At 46.4% G+C, this 20247-nt stretch overlaps 18 non-coding genes across 18 annotated transcripts; 6 read left to right on the top strand and 12 right to left on the bottom strand.

Moving 5' to 3' along the window:
• Positions 1-1063: 1063 nt before the first annotated feature.
• Positions 1064-1136, bottom strand: TRNAK-CUU (transfer RNA lysine (anticodon CUU)). The gene has a single exon. It is a non-coding gene; the product is annotated as a tRNA-Lys (tRNA).
• A 134-nt stretch (positions 1137-1270) lies between these two features.
• On the top strand, positions 1271-1341 carry TRNAG-GCC (transfer RNA glycine (anticodon GCC)). Its single transcript has one exon. It is a non-coding gene; the product is annotated as a tRNA-Gly (tRNA).
• A 1343-nt stretch (positions 1342-2684) lies between these two features.
• Positions 2685-2757, bottom strand: TRNAK-CUU (transfer RNA lysine (anticodon CUU)). The gene has a single exon. It is a non-coding gene; the product is annotated as a tRNA-Lys (tRNA).
• A 134-nt stretch (positions 2758-2891) lies between these two features.
• On the top strand, positions 2892-2962 carry TRNAG-GCC (transfer RNA glycine (anticodon GCC)). The gene has a single exon. It is a non-coding gene; the product is annotated as a tRNA-Gly (tRNA).
• A 1343-nt stretch (positions 2963-4305) lies between these two features.
• On the bottom strand, positions 4306-4378 carry TRNAK-CUU (transfer RNA lysine (anticodon CUU)). Its single transcript has one exon. It is a non-coding gene; the product is annotated as a tRNA-Lys (tRNA).
• A 1548-nt stretch (positions 4379-5926) lies between these two features.
• TRNAK-CUU (transfer RNA lysine (anticodon CUU)) lies at positions 5927-5999 on the bottom strand. Its single transcript has one exon. It is a non-coding gene; the product is annotated as a tRNA-Lys (tRNA).
• A 134-nt stretch (positions 6000-6133) lies between these two features.
• Positions 6134-6204, top strand: TRNAG-GCC (transfer RNA glycine (anticodon GCC)). Its single transcript has one exon. It is a non-coding gene; the product is annotated as a tRNA-Gly (tRNA).
• Positions 6205-7547: 1343 nt separating this feature from the next.
• On the bottom strand, positions 7548-7620 carry TRNAK-CUU (transfer RNA lysine (anticodon CUU)). The gene has a single exon. It is a non-coding gene; the product is annotated as a tRNA-Lys (tRNA).
• Positions 7621-7754: 134 nt separating this feature from the next.
• TRNAG-GCC (transfer RNA glycine (anticodon GCC)) lies at positions 7755-7825 on the top strand. Its single transcript has one exon. It is a non-coding gene; the product is annotated as a tRNA-Gly (tRNA).
• A 1870-nt stretch (positions 7826-9695) lies between these two features.
• On the bottom strand, positions 9696-9768 carry TRNAK-CUU (transfer RNA lysine (anticodon CUU)). The gene has a single exon. It is a non-coding gene; the product is annotated as a tRNA-Lys (tRNA).
• A 1548-nt stretch (positions 9769-11316) lies between these two features.
• Positions 11317-11389, bottom strand: TRNAK-CUU (transfer RNA lysine (anticodon CUU)). Its single transcript has one exon. It is a non-coding gene; the product is annotated as a tRNA-Lys (tRNA).
• A 1548-nt stretch (positions 11390-12937) lies between these two features.
• TRNAK-CUU (transfer RNA lysine (anticodon CUU)) lies at positions 12938-13010 on the bottom strand. The gene has a single exon. It is a non-coding gene; the product is annotated as a tRNA-Lys (tRNA).
• A 1548-nt stretch (positions 13011-14558) lies between these two features.
• On the bottom strand, positions 14559-14631 carry TRNAK-CUU (transfer RNA lysine (anticodon CUU)). The gene has a single exon. It is a non-coding gene; the product is annotated as a tRNA-Lys (tRNA).
• A 1548-nt stretch (positions 14632-16179) lies between these two features.
• On the bottom strand, positions 16180-16252 carry TRNAK-CUU (transfer RNA lysine (anticodon CUU)). The gene has a single exon. It is a non-coding gene; the product is annotated as a tRNA-Lys (tRNA).
• A 134-nt stretch (positions 16253-16386) lies between these two features.
• On the top strand, positions 16387-16457 carry TRNAG-GCC (transfer RNA glycine (anticodon GCC)). The gene has a single exon. It is a non-coding gene; the product is annotated as a tRNA-Gly (tRNA).
• A 1343-nt stretch (positions 16458-17800) lies between these two features.
• TRNAK-CUU (transfer RNA lysine (anticodon CUU)) lies at positions 17801-17873 on the bottom strand. The gene has a single exon. It is a non-coding gene; the product is annotated as a tRNA-Lys (tRNA).
• A 1548-nt stretch (positions 17874-19421) lies between these two features.
• Positions 19422-19494, bottom strand: TRNAK-CUU (transfer RNA lysine (anticodon CUU)). The gene has a single exon. It is a non-coding gene; the product is annotated as a tRNA-Lys (tRNA).
• A 134-nt stretch (positions 19495-19628) lies between these two features.
• Positions 19629-19699, top strand: TRNAG-GCC (transfer RNA glycine (anticodon GCC)). Its single transcript has one exon. It is a non-coding gene; the product is annotated as a tRNA-Gly (tRNA).
• The last annotated feature ends 548 nt before the right edge of the window (positions 19700-20247 follow it).

Genomic DNA, 20247 nt, shown 5'->3' with positions numbered 1-20247 from the left:
GGCTTCTTTTTAACTGTCTAGAAAAGCCTCGGAAATGCCAAGTCAGCAGCATCTGCTCATCTGGTGTTGTTTTACAACTTTTTGCCTTGTTGTCTTTGCACTCTACTCAGGGCCTTGCTCAAATTTGGAGCGTTCTCTCTAGGCCCTCATTCATTCTACTTTTGTCCTGAGTTTTCTCACAGTAGATGTTGAGATGTTGTGTCAGCTTACCTACAACTTGCTTTCCCAGCACCTAGCAATTAAGAAAACATACTAAAAGTACAGAAAAAAAAGTAGTAACAAACTTAAGTCAAATGAAAGCAACCACTTTTTTTGCTTGCCGGGACTGAAAGGCTTTTTGGTTTGTAACTTTTGTTGGGAAGTACCTCATCTAAAAACAAGTTAAGGGAAAGAGCAACTTCCTTTTTTTCAATCCTCTCAGCTAAATCTCAGGCCGTGTGCAGAGTGCCCTCCTCATACTGCTATGTGAGCACCTTTGGAGTGCAAAGCCTAATACACACCATACCAATGCCTGTCAGATAGATGGGTCGAACAGATGATTTCCGGCAGGTCCGATCTGATTTCCGATCGTTTTTCTGATGGATTTGCATAGTAGTGATCGGAAATCCGAACGGAAATCCGATCGTGTCTGTCGGAAAGGATCTATCGGCCCATCTATCTGATGGGGAATTGCATGGTGTGCACCAGGCATACGAGAATGAGTATCTTTCAGGTGGTTGTTCCTTGTCAAGTGATTGATTGTAAGTCTCTCCTTGACAAAAGGACTGGAGTAAAGCCAACGGAAATCTGGGAAAAGCAGATAAGAAAAGTAGTATAGGAAAGATGAGTAAGATTGTAAGAAGGAGTGTTTTTCTCTTTCTTGGGGTGGTGAAGCACTTTTGCTGAAAAGTTGTTAAAAGAGGTTGTGTGAGTAAAAGTGAAGGGGAAAGCTGAGATGACATTTTCGTTTGTTAGCAAAGGGAGTGGGGAGTGGCATGTGAAAGAGGAAGTGATGGCCTGGTGATGGTTTGTAATCGTTTTGGAGGAGCTCTGCCTAGTAGAAAGTAAAAGGAGAAGCTTTGATCGCCCAACGTGGGGCTCGAACCCACGACCCTGAGATTAAGAGTCTCATGCTCTACCGACTGAGCTAGCCGGGCTTGCTTGCTTGAGCTGAAATGTCAAAAATTGCAAAATGGCGCCAGCCTCACCTTTGCCATCCGCACAGAAGAAGGCAATCTTGTATGGCCTGATTTGGCTGGCCACGTTTTTCAGCACCGAGCAACAGGGCAAGGCATTGGTGGTTCAGTGGTAGAATTCTCGCCTGCCACGCGGGAGGCCCGGGTTCGATTCCCGGCCAATGCAAATGCTAGGATTTTGGCACACCTCCACACTTTGCACTTCTCAAGCTTAAGACATCTCTGCAGGCCAGAAGCCATTTAAGGACATTTGCAAGAGTCACCGTGGCACTTGGCCACAGTGCTGGCTGACAGTCGAGAAGAGGGACCCTAGTACCCAGCAAACATGACTCTAAGACACACAAGTTAAAGCAGCCTTGGGACACTTGCGTGCCCAAAGGCCTTGCATGTCTTCTAGCAGTGCCAGTGATGTGCAGCATCTCTCCCTCTCCAGTACTCACCTATTAGGCTTCTTTTTAACTGTCTAGAAAAGCCTCGGAAATGCCAAGTCAGCAGCATCTGCTCATCTGGTGTTGTTTTACAACTTTTTGCCTTGTTGTCTTTGCACTCTACTCAGGGCCTTGCTCAAATTTGGAGCGTTCTCTCTAGGCCCTCATTCATTCTACTTTTGTCCTGAGTTTTCTCACAGTAGATGTTGAGATGTTGTGTCAGCTTACCTACAACTTGCTTTCCCAGCACCTAGCAATTAAGAAAACATACTAAAAGTACAGAAAAAAAAGTAGTAACAAACTTAAGTCAAATGAAAGCAACCACTTTTTTTGCTTGCCGGGACTGAAAGGCTTTTTGGTTTGTAACTTTTGTTGGGAAGTACCTCATCTAAAAACAAGTTAAGGGAAAGAGCAACTTCCTTTTTTTCAATCCTCTCAGCTAAATCTCAGGCCGTGTGCAGAGTGCCCTCCTCATACTGCTATGTGAGCACCTTTGGAGTGCAAAGCCTAATACACACCATACCAATGCCTGTCAGATAGATGGGTCGAACAGATGATTTCCGGCAGGTCTGATCTGATTTCCGATCGTTTTTCTGATGGATTTGCATAGTAGTGATCGGAAATCCGAACGGAAATCCGATCGTGTCTGTCGGAAAGGATCTATCGGCCCATCTATCTGATGGGGAATTGCATGGTGTGCACCAGGCATACGAGAATGAGTATCTTTCAGGTGGTTGTTCCTTGTCAAGTGATTGATTGTAAGTCTCTCCTTGACAAAAGGACTGGAGTAAAGCCAACGGAAATCTGGGAAAAGCAGATAAGAAAAGTAGTATAGGAAAGATGAGTAAGATTGTAAGAAGGAGTGTTTTTCTCTTTCTTGGGGTGGTGAAGCACTTTTGCTGAAAAGTTGTTAAAAGAGGTTGTGTGAGTAAAAGTGAAGGGGAAAGCTGAGATGACATTTTCGTTTGTTAGCAAAGGGAGTGGGGAGTGGCATGTGAAAGAGGAAGTGATGGCCTGGTGATGGTTTGTAATCGTTTTGGAGGAGCTCTGCCTAGTAGAAAGTAAAAGGAGAAGCTTTGATCGCCCAACGTGGGGCTCGAACCCACGACCCTGAGATTAAGAGTCTCATGCTCTACCGACTGAGCTAGCCGGGCTTACTTGCTTGAGCTGAAATGTCAAAAATTGCAAAATGGCGCCAGCCTCACCTTTGCCATCCGCACAGAAGAAGGCAATCTTGTATGGCCTGATTTGGCTGGCCACGTTTTTCAGCACCGAGCAACAGGGCAAGGCATTGGTGGTTCAGTGGTAGAATTCTCGCCTGCCACGCGGGAGGCCCGGGTTCGATTCCCGGCCAATGCAAATGCTAGGATTTTGGAACACCTCCACACTTTGCACTTCTCAAGCTTAAGACATCTCTGCAGGCCAGAAGCCATTTAAGGACATTTGCAAGAGTCACCGTGGCACTTGGCCACAGTGCTGGCTGACAGTCGAGAAGAGGGACCCTAGTACCCAGCAAACATGACTCTAAGACACACAAGTTAAAGCAGCCTTGGGACACTTGCGTGCCCAAAGGCCTTGCATGTCTTCTAGCAGTGCCAGTGACGTGCAGCATCTCTCCCTCTCCAGTACTCACCTATTAGGCTTCTTTTTAACTGTCTAGAAAAGCCTCGGAAATGCCAAGTCAGCAGCATCTGCTCATCTGGTGTTGTTTTACAACTTTTTGCCTTGTTGTCTTTGCACTCTACTCAGGGCCTTGCTCAAATTTGGAGCGTTCTCTCTAGGCCCTCATTCATTCTACTTTTGTCCTGAGTTTTCTCACAGTAGATGTTGAGATGTTGTGTCAGCTTACCTACAACTTGCTTTCCCAGCACCTAGCAATTAAGAAAACATACTAAAAGTACAGAAAAAAAAGTAGTAACAAACTTAAGTCAAATGAAAGCAACCACTTTTTTTGCTTGCCGGGACTGAAAGGCTTTTTGGTTTGTAACTTTTGTTGGGAAGTACCTCATCTAAAAACAAGTTAAGGGAAAGAGCAACTTCCTTTTTTTCAATCCTCTCAGCTAAATCTCAGGCCGTGTGCAGAGTGCCCTCCTCATACTGCTATGTGAGCACCTTTGGAGTGCAAAGCCTAATACACACCATACCAATGCCTGTCAGATAGATGGGTCGAACAGATGATTTCCGGCAGGTCCGATCTGATTTCCGATCGTTTTTCTGATGGATTTGCATAGTAGTGATCGGAAATCCGAACGGAAATCCGATCGTGTCTGTCGGAAAGGATCTATCGGCCCATCTATCTGATGGGGAATTGCATGGTGTGCACCAGGCATACGAGAATGAGTATCTTTCAGGTGGTTGTTCCTTGTCAAGTGATTGATTGTAAGTCTCTCCTTGACAAAAGGACTGGAGTAAAGCCAACGGAAATCTGGGAAAAGCAGATAAGAAATGTAGTATAGGAAAGATGAGTAAGATTGTAAGAAGGAGTGTTTTTCTCTTTCTTGGGGTGGTGAAGCACTTTTGCTGAAAAGTTGTTAAAAGAGGTTGTGTGAGTAAAAGTGAAGGGGAAAGCTGAGATGACATTTTCGTTTGTTAGCAAAGGGAGTGGGGAGTGGCATGTGAAAGAGGAAGTGATGGCCTGGTGATGGTTTGTAATCGTTTTGGAGGAGCTCTGCCTAGTAGAAAGTAAAAGGAGAAGCTTTGATCGCCCAACGTGGGGCTCGAACCCACGACCCTGAGATTAAGAGTCTCATGCTCTACCGACTGAGCTAGCCGGGCTTGCTTGCTTGAGCTGAAATGTCAAAAATTGCAAAATGGCGCCAGCCTCACCTTTGCCATCCGCACAGAAGAAGGCAATCTTGTATGGCCTGATTTGGCTGGCCACGTTTTTCAGCACCGAGCAACAGGGCAAGGCATTGGTGGTTCAGTGGTAGAATTCTCACCTGCCACGTGGGAGGCCCGGGTTCGATTCCCGGCCAATGCAAATGCTAGGATTTTGGCACACCTCCACACTTTGCACTTCTCAAGCTTAAGACATCTCTGCAGGCCAGAAGCCATTTAAGGACATTTGCAAGAGTCACCGTGGCACTTGGCCACAGTGCTGGCTGACAGTCGAGAAGAGGGACCCTAGTACCCAGCAAACATGACTCTAAGACACACAAGTTAAAGCAGCCTTGGGACACTTGCGTGCCCAAAGGCCTTGCATGTCTTCTAGCAGTGCCAGTGACGTGCAGCATCTCTCCCTCTCCAGTACTCACCTATTAGGCTTCTTTTTAACTGTCTAGAAAAGCCTCGGAAATGCCAAGTCAGCAGCATCTGCTCATCTGGTGTTGTTTTACAACTTTTTGCCTTGTTGTCTTTGCACTCTACTCAGGGCCTTGCTCAAATTTGGAGCGTTCTCTCTAGGCCCTCATTCATTCTACTTTTGTCCTGAGTTTTCTCACAGTAGATGTTGAGATGTTGTGTCAGCTTACCTACAACTTGCTTTCCCAGCACCTAGCAATTAAGAAAACATACTAAAAGTACAGAAAAAAAAGTAGTAACAAACTTAAGTCAAATGAAAGCAACCACTTTTTTTGCTTGCCGGGACTGAAAGGCTTTTTGGTTTGTAACTTTTGTTGGGAAGTACCTCATCTAAAAACAAGTTAAGGGAAAGAGCAACTTCCTTTTTTTCAATCCTCTTAGCTAAATCTCAGGCCGTGTGCAGAGTGCCCTCCTCATACTGCTATGTGAGCACCTTTGGAGTGCAAAGCCTAATACACACCATACCAATGCCTGTCAGATAGATGGGTCGAACAGATGATTTCCGGCAGGTCCGATCTGATTTCCGATCGTTTTTCTGATGGATTTGCATAGTAGTGATCGGAAATCCGAACGGAAATCCGATCGTGTCTGTCGGAAAGGATCTATCGGCCCATCTATCTGATGGGGAATTGCATGGTGTGCACCAGGCATACGAGAATGAGTATCTTTCAGGTGGTTGTTCCTTGTCAAGTGATTGATTGTAAGTCTCTCCTTGACAAAAGGACTAGAGTAAAGCCAACGGAAATCTGGGAAAAGCAGATAAGAAAAGTAGTATAGGAAAGATGAGTAAGATTGTAAGAAGGAGTGTTTTTCTCTTTCTTGGGGTGGTGAAGCACTTTTGCTGAAAAGTTGTTAAAAGAGGTTGTGTGAGTAAAAGTGAAGGGGAAAGCTGAGATGACATTTTCGTTTGTTAGCAAAGGGAGTGGGGAGTGGCATGTGAAAGAGGAAGTGATGGCCTGGTGATGGTTTGTAATCGTTTTGGAGGAGCTCTGCCTAGTAGAAAGTAAAAGGAGAAGCTTTGATCGCCCAACGTGGGGCTCGAACCCACGACCCTGAGATTAAGAGTCTCATGCTCTACCGACTGAGCTAGCCGGGCTTGCTTGCTTGAGCTGAAATGTCAAAAATTGCAAAATGGCGCCAGCCTCACCTTTGCCATCCGCACAGAAGAAGGCAATCTTGTATGGCCTGATTTGGCTGGCCACGTTTTTCAGCACCGAGCAACAGGGCAAGGCATTGGTGGTTCAGTGGTAGAATTCTCGCCTGCCATGCGGGAGGCCTGGGTTCGATTCCCGGCCAATGCAAATGCTAGGATTTTGGCACACCTCCACACTTTGCACTTCTCAAGCTTAAGACATCTCTGCAGGCCAGAAGCCATTTAAGGACATTTGCAAGAGTCACCGTGGCACTTGGCCACAGTGCTGGCTGACAGTCGAGAAGAGGGACCCTAGTACCCAGCAAACATGACTCTAAGACACACAAGTTAAAGCAGCCTTGGGACACTTGCGTGCCCAAAGGCCTTGCATGTCTTCTAGCAGTGCCAGTGACGTGCAGCATCTCTCCCTCTCCAGTACTCACCTATTAGGCTTCTTTTTAACTGTCTAGAAAAGCCTCGGAAATGCCAAGTCAGCAGCATCTGCTCATCTGGTGTTGTTTTACAACTTTTTGCCTTGTTGTCTTTGCACTCTACTCAGGGCCTTGCTCAAATTTGGAGCGTTCTCTCTAGGCCCTCATTCATTCTACTTTTGTCCTGAGTTTTCTCACAGTAGATGTTGAGATGTTGTGTCAGCTTACCTACAACTTGCTTTCCCAGCACCTAGCAATTAAGAAAACATACTAAAAGTACAGAAAAAAAAGTAGTAACAAACTTAAGTCAAATGAAAGCAACCACTTTTTTTGCTTGCCGGGACTGAAAGGCTTTTTGGTTTGTAACTTTTGTTGGGAAGTACCTCATCTAAAAACAAGTTAAGGGAAAGAGCAACTTCCTTTTTTTCAATCCTCTCAGCTAAATCTCAGGCCGTGTGCAGAGTGCCCTCCTCATACTGCTATGTGAGCACCTTTGGAGTGCAAAGCCTAATACACACCATACCAATGCCTGTCAGATAGATGGGTCGAACAGATGATTTCCGGCAGGTCCGATCTGATTTCCGATCGTTTTTCTGATGGATTTGCATAGTAGTGATCGGAAATCCGAACGGAAATCCGATCGTGTCTGTCGGAAAGGATCTATCGGCCCATCTATCTGATGGGGAATTGCATGGTGTGCACCAGGCATACGAGAATGAGTATCTTTCAGGTGGTTGTTCCTTGTCAAGTGATTGATTGTAAGTCTCTCCTTGACAAAAGGACTGGAGTAAAGCCAACGGAAATCTGGGAAAAGCAGATAAGAAAAGTAGTATAGGAAAGATGAGTAAGATTGTAAGAAGGAGTGTTTTTCTCTTTCTTGGGGTGGTGAAGCACTTTTGCTGAAAAGTTGTTAAAAGAGGTTGTGTGAGTAAAAGTGAAGGGGAAAGCTGAGATGACATTTTCGTTTGTTAGCAAAGGGAGTGGGGAGTGGCATGTGAAAGAGGAAGTGATGGCCTGGTGATGGTTTGTAATCGTTTTGGAGGAGCTCTGCCTAGTAGAAAGTAAAAGGAGAAGCTTTGATCGCCCAACGTGGGGCTCGAACCCACGACCCTGAGATTAAGAGTCTCATGCTCTACCGACTGAGCTAGCCGGGCTTACTTGCTTGAGCTGAAATGGCAAAAATTGCAAAATGGCGCCAGCCTCACCTTTGCCATCCGCACAGAAGAAGGCAATCTTGTATGGCCTGATTTGGCTGGCCACGTTTTTCAGCACCGAGCAACAGGGCAAGGCATTGGTGGTTCAGTGGTAGAATTCTCGCCTGCCACGCGGGAGGCCCGGGTTCGATTCCCGGCCAATGCAAATGCTAGGATTTTGGAACACCTCCACACTTTGCACTTCTCAAGCTTAAGACATCTCTGCAGGCCAGAAGCCATTTAACCTGCTGAGCGGTCTGGACGAGCTCAGCTCGTCCAACACCGCCAGAGGCTGCCGCTCAAGCCCTGCTGGGCCGATTTGCACGAAATAAAAAGCAGCACACGCAGCCGGCACTTTGCCAGCCGCGTGTGCTGCCTGATCGCCGCTGCAGCGCGGCGATCCGCCGCGTGCAGCGGCGAAAGAGGGTCCCCCCAGCCGCCCGAGCCCAGCGTAGCCGGAACAAACAGTTCCGGCCAGCGCTAAGGGCTGGATCGGAGGCGGCTGACGTCAAGACGTCGGCTGACGTCCATGACGTCACTCCGCTCGTCGCCATGGTGACGAGGGAAGCGAAACACGGAGGGCCGCTCATTGCGGCCTTCCGTGTTATCTCTTGCCGCCGGAGGCGATCGGAAGATCGCCTCCGGAGCGCCCTCTAGTGGGCTTTCATGCAGCCAACTTTCAGTTGGCTGCATGAAATAGTTTTTTTTTTATTTAAAAAAAACCCTCCCGCAGCCACCCTGGCGATTTAATCAGAATGCCAGGGTGGTTAAGGACATTTGCAAGAGTCACCGTGGCACTTGGCCACAGTGCTGGCTGACAGTCGAGAAGAGGGACCCTAGTACCCAGCAAACATGACTCTAAGACACACAAGTTAAAGCAGCCTTGGGACACTTGCGTGCCCAAAGGCCTTGCATGTCTTCTAGCAGTGCCAGTGACGTGCAGCATCTCTCCCTCTCCAGTACTCACCTATTAGGCTTCTTTTTAACTGTCTAGAAAAGCCTCGGAAATGCCAAGTCAGCAGCATCTGCTCATCTGGTGTTGTTTTACAACTTTTTGCCTTGTTGTCTTTGCACTCTACTCAGGGCCTTGCTCAAATTTGGAGCGTTCTCTCTAGGCCCTCATTCATTCTACTTTTGTCCTGAGTTTTCTCACAGTAGATGTTGAGATGTTGTGTCAGCTTACCTACAACTTGCTTTCCCAGCACCTAGCAATTAAGAAAACATACTAAAAGTACAGAAAAAAAAGTAGTAACAAACTTAAGTCAAATGAAAGCAACCACTTTTTTTGCTTGCCGGGACTGAAAGGCTTTTTGGTTTGTAACTTTTGTTGGGAAGTACCTCATCTAAAAACAAGTTAAGGGAAAGAGCAACTTCCTTTTTTTCAATCCTCTCAGCTAAATCTCAGGCCGTGTGCAGAGTGCCCTCCTCATACTGCTATGTGAGCACCTTTGGAGTGCAAAGCCTAATACACACCATACCAATGCCTGTCAGATAGATGGGTCGAACAGATGATTTCCGGCAGGTCCGATCTGATTTCCGATCGTTTTTCTGATGGATTTGCATAGTAGTGATCGGAAATCCGAACGGAAATCCGATCGTGTCTGTCGGAAAGGATCTATCGGCCCATCTATCTGATGGGGAATTGCATGGTGTGCACCAGGCATACGAGAATGAGTATCTTTCAGGTGGTTGTTCCTTGTCAAGTGATTGATTGTAAGTCTCTCCTTGACAAAAGGACTGGAGTAAAGCCAACGGAAATCTGGGAAAAGCAGATAAGAAATGTAGTATAGGAAAGATGAGTAAGATTGTAAGAAGGAGTGTTTTTCTCTTTCTTGGGGTGGTGAAGCACTTTTGCTGAAAAGTTGTTAAAAGAGGTTGTGTGAGTAAAAGTGAAGGGGAAAGCTGAGATGACATTTTCGTTTGTTAGCAAAGGGAGTGGGGAGTGGCATGTGAAAGAGGAAGTGATGGCCTGGTGATGGTTTGTAATCGTTTTGGAGGAGCTCTGCCTAGTAGAAAGTAAAAGGAGAAGCTTTGATCGCCCAACGTGGGGCTCGAACCCACGACCCTGAGATTAAGAGTCTCATGCTCTACCGACTGAGCTAGCCGGGCTTGCTTGCTTGAGCTGAAATGTCAAAAATTGCAAAATGGCGCCAGCCTCACCTTTGCCATCCGCACAGAAGAAGGCAATCTTGTATGGCCTGATTTGGCTGGCCACGTTTTTCAGCACCGAGCAACAGGGCAAGGCATTGGTGGTTCAGTGGTAGAATTCTCACCTGCCACGTGGGAGGCCCGGGTTCGATTCCCGGCCAATGCAAATGCTAGGATTTTGGCACACCTCCACACTTTGCACTTCTCAAGCTTAAGACATCTCTGCAGGCCAGAAGCCATTTAAGGACATTTGCAAGAGTCACCGTGGCACTTGGCCACAGTGCTGGCTGACAGTCGAGAAGAGGGACCCTAGTACCCAGCAAACATGACTCTAAGACACACAAGTTAAAGCAGCCTTGGGACACTTGCGTGCCCAAAGGCCTTGCATGTCTTCTAGCAGTGCCAGTGACGTGCAGCATCTCTCCCTCTCCAGTACTCACCTATTAGGCTTCTTTTTAACTGTCTAGAAAAGCCTCGGAAATGCCAAGTCAGCAGCATCTGCTCATCTGGTGTTGTTTTACAACTTTTTGCCTTGTTGTCTTTGCACTCTACTCAGGGCCTTGCTCAAATTTGGAGCGTTCTCTCTAGGCCCTCATTCATTCTACTTTTGTCCTGAGTTTTCTCACAGTAGATGTTGAGATGTTGTGTCAGCTTACCTACAACTTGCTTTCCCAGCACCTAGCAATTAAGAAAACATACTAAAAGTACAGAAAAAAAAGTAGTAACAAACTTAAGTCAAATGAAAGCAACCACTTTTTTTGCTTGCCGGGACTGAAAGGCTTTTTGGTTTGTAACTTTTGTTGGGAAGTACCTCATCTAAAAACAAGTTAAGGGAAAGAGCAACTTCCTTTTTTTCAATCCTCTCAGCTAAATCTCAGGCCGTGTGCAGAGTGCCCTCCTCATACTGCTATGTGAGCACCTTTGGAGTGCAAAGCCTAATACACACCATACCAATGCCTGTCAGATAGATGGGTCGAACAGATGATTTCCGGCAGGTCCGATCTGATTTCCGATCGTTTTTCTGATGGATTTGCATAGTAGTGATCGGAAATCCGAACGGAAATCCGATCGTGTCTGTCGGAAAGGATCTATCGGCCCATCTATCTGATGGGGAATTGCATGGTGTGCACCAGGCATACGAGAATGAGTATCTTTCAGGTGGTTGTTCCTTGTCAAGTGATTGATTGTAAGTCTCTCCTTGACAAAAGGACTGGAGTAAAGCCAACGGAAATCTGGGAAAAGCAGATAAGAAAAGTAGTATAGGAAAGATGAGTAAGATTGTAAGAAGGAGTGTTTTTCTCTTTCTTGGGGTGGTGAAGCACTTTTGCTGAAAAGTTGTTAAAAGAGGTTGTGTGAGTAAAAGTGAAGGGGAAAGCTGAGATGACATTTTCGTTTGTTAGCAAAGGGAGTGGGGAGTGGCATGTGAAAGAGGAAGTGATGGCCTGGTGATGGTTTGTAATCGTTTTGGAGGAGCTCTGCCTAGTAGAAAGTAAAAGGAGAAGCTTTGATCGCCCAACGTGGGGCTCGAACCCACGACCCTGAGATTAAGAGTCTCATGCTCTACCGACTGAGCTAGCCGGGCTTGCTTGCTTGAGCTGAAATGTCAAAAATTGCAAAATGGCGCCAGCCTCACCTTTGCCATCCGCACAGAAGAAGGCAATCTTGTATGGCCTGATTTGGCTGGCCACGTTTTTCAGCACCGAGCAACAGGGCAAGGCATTGGTGGTTCAGTGGTAGAATTCTCGCCTGCCATGCGGGAGGCCTGGGTTCGATTCCTGGCCAATGCAAATGCTAGGATTTTGGCACACCTCCACACTTTGCACTTCTCAAGCTTAAGACATCTCTGCAGGCCAAAAGCCATTTAAGGACATTTGCAAGAGTCACCGTGGCACTTGGCCACAGTGCTGGCTGACAGTCGAGAAGAGGGACCCTAGTACCCAGCAAACATGACTCTAAGACACACAAGTTAAAGCAGCCTTGGGACACTTGCGTGCCCAAAGGCCTTGCATGTCTTCTAGCAGTGCCAGTGACGTGCAGCATCTCTCCCTCTCCAGTACTCACCTATTAGGCTTCTTTTTAACTGTCTAGAAAAGCCTCGGAAATGCCAAGTCAGCAGCATCTGCTCATCTGGTGTTGTTTTACAACTTTTTGCCTTGTTGTCTTTGCACTCTACTCAGGGCCTTGCTCAAATTTGGAGCGTTCTCTCTAGGCCCTCATTCATTCTACTTTTGTCCTGAGTTTTCTCACAGTAGATGTTGAGATGTTGTGTCAGCTTACCTACAACTTGCTTTCCCAGCACCTAGCAATTAAGAAAACATACTAAAAGTACAGAAAAAAAAGTAGTAACAAACTTAAGTCAAATGAAAGCAACCACTTTTTTTGCTTGCCGGGACTGAAAGGCTTTTTGGTTTGTAACTTTTGTTGGGAAGTACCTCATCTAAAAACAAGTTAAGGGAAAGAGCAACTTCCTTTTTTTCAATCCTCTCAGCTAAATCTCAGGCCGTGTGCAGAGTGCCCTCCTCATACTGCTATGTGAGCACCTTTGGAGTGCAAAGCCTAATACACACCATACCAATGCCTGTCAGATAGATGGGTCGAACAGATGATTTCCGGCAGGTCCGATCTGATTTCCGATCGTTTTTCTGATGGATTTGCATAGTAGTGATCGGAAATCCGAACGGAAATCCGATCGTGTCTGTCGGAAAGGATCTATCGGCCCATCTATCTGATGGGGAATTGCATGGTGTGCACCAGGCATACGAGAATGAGTATCTTTCAGGTGGTTGTTCCTTGTCAAGTGATTGATTGTAAGTCTCTCCTTGACAAAAGGACTGGAGTAAAGCCAACGGAAATCTGGGAAAAGCAGATAAGAAATGTAGTATAGGAAAGATGAGTAAGATTGTAAGAAGGAGTGTTTTTCTCTTTCTTGGGGTGGTGAAGCACTTTTGCTGAAAAGTTGTTAAAAGAGGTTGTGTGAGTAAAAGTGAAGGGGAAAGCTGAGATGACATTTTCGTTTGTTAGCAAAGGGAGTGGGGAGTGGCATGTGAAAGAGGAAGTGATGGCCTGGTGATGGTTTGTAATCGTTTTGGAGGAGCTCTGCCTAGTAGAAAGTAAAAGGAGAAGCTTTGATCGCCCAACGTGGGGCTCGAACCCACGACCCTGAGATTAAGAGTCTCATGCTCTACCGACTGAGCTAGCCGGGCTTGCTTGCTTGAGCTGAAATGTCAAAAATTGCAAAATGGCGCCAGCCTCACCTTTGCCATCCGCACAGAAGAAGGCAATCTTGTATGGCCTGATTTGGCTGGCCACGTTTTTCAGCACCGAGCAACAGGGCAAGGCATTGGTGGTTCAGTGGTAGAATTCTCACCTGCCACGTGGGAGGCCCGGGTTCGATTCCCGGCCAATGCAAATGCTAGGATTTTGGCACACCTCCACACTTTGCACTTCTCAAGCTTAAGACATCTCTGCAGGCCAGAAGCCATTTAAGGACATTTGCAAGAGTCACCGTGGCACTTGGCCACAGTGCTGGCTGACAGTCGAGAAGAGGGACCCTAGTACCCAGCAAACATGACTCTAAGACACACAAGTTAAAGCAGCCTTGGGACACTTGCGTGCCCAAAGGCCTTGCATGTCTTCTAGCAGTGCCAGTGACGTGCAGCATCTCTCCCTCTCCAGTACTCACCTATTAGGCTTCTTTTTAACTGTCTAGAAAAGCCTCGGAAATGCCAAGTCAGCAGCATCTGCTCATCTGGTGTTGTTTTACAACTTTTTGCCTTGTTGTCTTTGCACTCTACTCAGGGCCTTGCTCAAATTTGGAGCGTTCTCTCTAGGCCCTCATTCATTCTACTTTTGTCCTGAGTTTTCTCACAGTAGATGTTGAGATGTTGTGTCAGCTTACCTACAACTTGCTTTCCCAGCACCTAGCAATTAAGAAAACATACTAAAAGTACAGAAAAAAAAGTAGTAACAAACTTAAGTCAAATGAAAGCAACCACTTTTTTTGCTTGCCGGGACTGAAAGGCTTTTTGGTTTGTAACTTTTGTTGGGAAGTACCTCATCTAAAAACAAGTTAAGGGAAAGAGCAACTTCCTTTTTTTCAATCCTCTCAGCTAAATCTCAGGCCGTGTGCAGAGTGCCCTCCTCATACTGCTATGTGAGCACCTTTGGAGTGCAAAGCCTAATACACACCATACCAATGCCTGTCAGATAGATGGGTCGAACAGATGATTTCCGGCAGGTCCGATCTGATTTCCGATCGTTTTTCTGATGGATTTGCATAGTAGTGATCGGAAATCCGAACGGAAATCCGATCGTGTCTGTCGGAAAGGATCTATCGGCCCATCTATCTGATGGGGAATTGCATGGTGTGCACCAGGCATACGAGAATGAGTATCTTTCAGGTGGTTGTTCCTTGTCAAGTGATTGATTGTAAGTCTCTCCTTGACAAAAGGACTGGAGTAAAGCCAACGGAAATCTGGGAAAAGCAGATAAGAAATGTAGTATAGGAAAGATGAGTAAGATTGTAAGAAGGAGTGTTTTTCTCTTTCTTGGGGTGGTGAAGCACTTTTGCTGAAAAGTTGTTAAAAGAGGTTGTGTGAGTAAAAGTGAAGGGGAAAGCTGAGATGACATTTTCGTTTGTTAGCAAAGGGAGTGGGGAGTGGCATGTGAAAGAGGAAGTGATGGCCTGGTGATGGTTTGTAATCGTTTTGGAGGAGCTCTGCCTAGTAGAAAGTAAAAGGAGAAGCTTTGATCGCCCAACGTGGGGCTCGAACCCACGACCCTGAGATTAAGAGTCTCATGCTCTACCGACTGAGCTAGCCGGGCTTGCTTGCTTGAGCTGAAATGTCAAAAATTGCAAAATGGCGCCAGCCTCACCTTTGCCATCCGCACAGAAGAAGGCAATCTTGTATGGCCTGATTTGGCTGGCCACGTTTTTCAGCACCGAGCAACAGGGCAAGGCATTGGTGGTTCAGTGGTAGAATTCTCACCTGCCACGTGGGAGGCCCGGGTTCGATTCCCGGCCAATGCAAATGCTAGGATTTTGGCACACCTCCACACTTTGCACTTCTCAAGCTTAAGACATCTCTGCAGGCCAGAAGCCATTTAAGGACATTTGCAAGAGTCACCGTGGCACTTGGCCACAGTGCTGGCTGACAGTCGAGAAGAGGGACCCTAGTACCCAGCAAACATGACTCTAAGACACACAAGTTAAAGCAGCCTTGGGACACTTGCGTGCCCAAAGGCCTTGCATGTCTTCTAGCAGTGCCAGTGACGTGCAGCATCTCTCCCTCTCCAGTACTCACCTATTAGGCTTCTTTTTAACTGTCTAGAAAAGCCTCGGAAATGCCAAGTCAGCAGCATCTGCTCATCTGGTGTTGTTTTACAACTTTTTGCCTTGTTGTCTTTGCACTCTACTCAGGGCCTTGCTCAAATTTGGAGCGTTCTCTCTAGGCCCTCATTCATTCTACTTTTGTCCTGAGTTTTCTCACAGTAGATGTTGAGATGTTGTGTCAGCTTACCTACAACTTGCTTTCCCAGCACCTAGCAATTAAGAAAACATACTAAAAGTACAGAAAAAAAAGTAGTAACAAACTTAAGTCAAATGAAAGCAACCACTTTTTTTGCTTGCCGGGACTGAAAGGCTTTTTGGTTTGTAACTTTTGTTGGGAAGTACCTCATCTAAAAACAAGTTAAGGGAAAGAGCAACTTCCTTTTTTTCAATCCTCTCAGCTAAATCTCAGGCCGTGTGCAGAGTGCCCTCCTCATACTGCTATGTGAGCACCTTTGGAGTGCAAAGCCTAATACACACCATACCAATGCCTGTCAGATAGATGGGTCGAACAGATGATTTCCGGCAGGTCCGATCTGATTTCCGATCGTTTTTCTGATGGATTTGCATAGTAGTGATCGGAAATCCGAACGGAAATCCGATCGTGTCTGTCGGAAAGGATCTATCGGCCCATCTATCTGATGGGGAATTGCATGGTGTGCACCAGGCATACGAGAATGAGTATCTTTCAGGTGGTTGTTCCTTGTCAAGTGATTGATTGTAAGTCTCTCCTTGACAAAAGGACTGGAGTAAAGCCAACGGAAATCTGGGAAAAGCAGATAAGAAAAGTAGTATAGGAAAGATGAGTAAGATTGTAAGAAGGAGTGTTTTTCTCTTTCTTGGGGTGGTGAAGCACTTTTGCTGAAAAGTTGTTAAAAGAGGTTGTGTGAGTAAAAGTGAAGGGGAAAGCTGAGATGACATTTTCGTTTGTTAGCAAAGGGAGTGGGGAGTGGCATGTGAAAGAGGAAGTGATGGCCTGGTGATGGTTTGTAATCGTTTTGGAGGAGCTCTGCCTAGTAGAAAGTAAAAGGAGAAGCTTTGATCGCCCAACGTGGGGCTCGAACCCACGACCCTGAGATTAAGAGTCTCATGCTCTACCGACTGAGCTAGCCGGGCTTGCTTGCTTGAGCTGAAATGTCAAAAATTGCAAAATGGCGCCAGCCTCACCTTTGCCATCCGCACAGAAGAAGGCAATCTTGTATGGCCTGATTTGGCTGGCCACGTTTTTCAGCACCGAGCAACAGGGCAAGGCATTGGTGGTTCAGTGGTAGAATTCTCGCCTGCCATGCGGGAGGCCTGGGTTCGATTCCCGGCCAATGCAAATGCTAGGATTTTGGCACACCTCCACACTTTGCACTTCTCAAGCTTAAGACATCTCTGCAGGCCAGAAGCCATTTAAGGACATTTGCAAGAGTCACCGTGGCACTTGGCCACAGTGCTGGCTGACAGTCGAGAAGAGGGACCCTAGTACCCAGCAAACATGACTCTAAGACACACAAGTTAAAGCAGCCTTGGGACACTTGCGTGCCCAAAGGCCTTGCATGTCTTCTAGCAGTGCCAGTGACGTGCAGCATCTCTCCCTCTCCAGTACTCACCTATTAGGCTTCTTTTTAACTGTCTAGAAAAGCCTCGGAAATGCCAAGTCAGCAGCATCTGCTCATCTGGTGTTGTTTTACAACTTTTTGCCTTGTTGTCTTTGCACTCTACTCAGGGCCTTGCTCAAATTTGGAGCGTTCTCTCTAGGCCCTCATTCATTCTACTTTTGTCCTGAGTTTTCTCACAGTAGATGTTGAGATGTTGTGTCAGCTTACCTACAACTTGCTTTCCCAGCACCTAGCAATTAAGAAAACATACTAAAAGTACAGAAAAAAAAGTAGTAACAAACTTAAGTCAAATGAAAGCAACCACTTTTTTTGCTTGCCGGGACTGAAAGGCTTTTTGGTTTGTAACTTTTGTTGGGAAGTACCTCATCTAAAAACAAGTTAAGGGAAAGAGCAACTTCCTTTTTTTCAATCCTCTCAGCTAAATCTCAGGCCGTGTGCAGAGTGCCCTCCTCATACTGCTATGTGAGCACCTTTGGAGTGCAAAGCCTAATACACACCATACCAATGCCTGTCAGATAGATGGGTCGAACAGATGATTTCCGGCAGGTCCGATCTGATTTCCGATCGTTTTTCTGATGGATTTGCATAGTAGTGATCGGAAATCCGAACGGAAATCCGATCGTGTCTGTCGGAAAGGATCTATCGGCCCATCTATCTGATGGGGAATTGCATGGTGTGCACCAGGCATACGAGAATGAGTATCTTTCAGGTGGTTGTTCCTTGTCAAGTGATTGATTGTAAGTCTCTCCTTGACAAAAGGACTGGAGTAAAGCCAACGGAAATCTGGGAAAAGCAGATAAGAAAAGTAGTATAGGAAAGATGAGTAAGATTGTAAGAAGGAGTGTTTTTCTCTTTCTTGGGGTGGTGAAGCACTTTTGCTGAAAAGTTGTTAAAAGAGGTTGTGTGAGTAAAAGTGAAGGGGAAAGCTGAGATGACATTTTCGTTTGTTAGCAAAGGGAGTGGGGAGTGGCATGTGAAAGAGGAAGTGATGGCCTGGTGATGGTTTGTAATCGTTTTGGAGGAGCTCTGCCTAGTAGAAAGTAAAAGGAGAAGCTTTGATCGCCCAACGTGGGGCTCGAACCCACGACCCTGAGATTAAGAGTCTCATGCTCTACCGACTGAGCTAGCCGGGCTTGCTTGCTTGAGCTGAAATGGCAAAAATTGCAAAATGGCGCCAGCCTCACCTTTGCCATCCGCACAGAAGAAGGCAATCTTGTATGGCCTGATTTGGCTGGCCACGTTTTTCAGCACCGAGCAACAGGGCAAGGCATTGGTGGTTCAGTGGTAGAAATCTCGCCTGCCACGCGGGAGGCCCGGGTTCGATTCCCGGCCAATGCAAATGCTAGGATTTTGGCACAGCTCCACACTTTGCACTTCTCAAGCTTAAGACATCTCTGCAGGCCAGAAGCCATTTAAGGACATTTGCAAGAGTCACCGTGGCACTTGGCCACAGTGCTGGCTGACAGTCGAGAAGAGGGACCCTAGTACCCAGCAAACATGACTCTAAGACACACAAGTTAAAGCAGCCTTGGGACACTTGCGTGCCCAAAGGCCTTGCATGTCTTCTAGCAGTGCCAGTGACGTGCAGCATCTCTCCCTCTCCAGTACTCACCTATTAGGCTTCTTTTTAACTGTCTAGAAAAGCCTCGGAAATGCCAAGTCAGCAGCATCTGCTCATCTGGTGTTGTTTTACAACTTTTTGCCTTGTTGTCTTTGCACTCTACTCAGGGCCTTGCTCAAATTTGGAGCGTTCTCTCTAGGCCCTCATTCATTCTACTTTTGTCCTGAGTTTTCTCACAGTAGATGTTGAGATGTTGTGTCAGCTTACCTACAACTTGCTTTCCCAGCACCTAGCAATTAAGAAAACATACTAAAAGTACAGAAAAAAAAGTAGTAACAAACTTAAGTCAAATGAAAGCAACCACTTTTTTTGCTTGCCGGGACTGAAAGGCTTTTTGGTTTGTAACTTTTGTTGGGAAGTACCTCATATAAAAACAAGTTAAGGGAAAGAGCAACTTCCTTTTTTTCAATCCTCTCAGCTAAATCTCAGGCCGTGTGCAGAGTGCCCTCCTCATACTGCTATGTGAGCACCTTTGGAGTGCAAAGCCTAATACACACCATACCAATGCCTGTCAGATAGATGGGTCGAACAGATGATTTCCGGCAGGTCCGATCTGATTTCCGATCGTTTTTCTGATGGATTTGCATAGTAGTGATCGGAAATCCGAACGGAAATCCGATCGTGTCTGTCGGAAAGGATCTATCGGCCCATCTATCTGATGGGGAATTGCATGGTGTGCACCAGGCATACGAGAATGAGTATCTTTCAGGTGGTTGTTCCTTGTCAAGTGATTGATTGTAAGTCTCTCCTTGACAAAAGGACTGGAGTAAAGCCAACGGAAATCTGGGAAAAGCAGATAAGAAAAGTAGTATAGGAAAGATGAGTAAGATTGTAAGAAGGAGTGTTTTTCTCTTTCTTGGGGTGGTGAAGCACTTTTGCTGAAAAGTTGTTAAAAGAGGTTGTGTGAGTAAAAGTGAAGGGGAAAGCTGAGATGACATTTTCGTTTGTTAGCAAAGGGAGTGGGGAGTGGCATGTGAAAGAGGAAGTGATGGCCTGGTGATGGTTTGTAATCGTTTTGGAGGAGCTCTGCCTAGTAGAAAGTAAAAGGAGAAGCTTTGATCGCCCAACGTGGGGCTCGAACCCACGACCCTGAGATTAAGAATCTCATGCTCTACCGACTGAGCTAGCCGGGCTTGCTTGCTTGAGCTGAAATGTCAAAAATTGCAAAATGGCGCCAGCCTCACCTTTGCCATCCGCACAGAAGAAGGCAATCTTGTATGGCCTGATTTGGCTGGCCACGTTTTTCAGCACCGAGCAACAGGGCAAGGCATTGGTGGTTCAGTGGTAGAATTCTCGCCTGCCACGCGGGAGGCCCGGGTTCGATTCCCGGCCAATGCAAATGCTAGGATTTTGGCACACCTCCACACTTTGCACTTCTCAAGCTTAAGACATCTCTGCAGGCCAGAAGCCATTTAAGGACATTTGCAAGAGTCACCGTGGCACTTGGCCACAGTGCTGGCTGACAGTCGAGAAGAGGGACCCTAGTACCCAGCAAACATGACTCTAAGACACACAAGTTAAAGCAGCCTTGGGACACTTGCGTGCCCAAAGGCCTTGCATGTCTTCTAGCAGTGCCAGTGACGTGCAGCATCTCTCCCTCTCCAGTACTCACCTATTAGGCTTCTTTTTAACTGTCTAGAAAAGCCTCGGAAATGCCAAGTCAGCAGCATCTGCTCATCTGGTGTTGTTTTACAACTTTTTGCCTTGTTGTCTTTGCACTCTACTCAGGGCCTTGCTCAAATTTGGAGCGTTCTCTCTAGGCCCTCATTCATTCTACTTTTGTCCTGAGTTTTCTCACAGTAGATGTTGAGATGTTGTGTCAGCTTACCTACAACTTGCTTTCCCAGCACCTAGCAATTAAGAAAACATACTAAAAGTACAGAAAA

This window comes from Hyperolius riggenbachi, chromosome 4 (assembly GCF_040937935.1).
Source record: "Hyperolius riggenbachi isolate aHypRig1 chromosome 4, aHypRig1.pri, whole genome shotgun sequence".
NCBI classification, from domain to species: domain Eukaryota; kingdom Metazoa; phylum Chordata; class Amphibia; order Anura; family Hyperoliidae; genus Hyperolius; species Hyperolius riggenbachi.
This window is presented reverse-complemented; position numbering and strand designations above follow the sequence as displayed.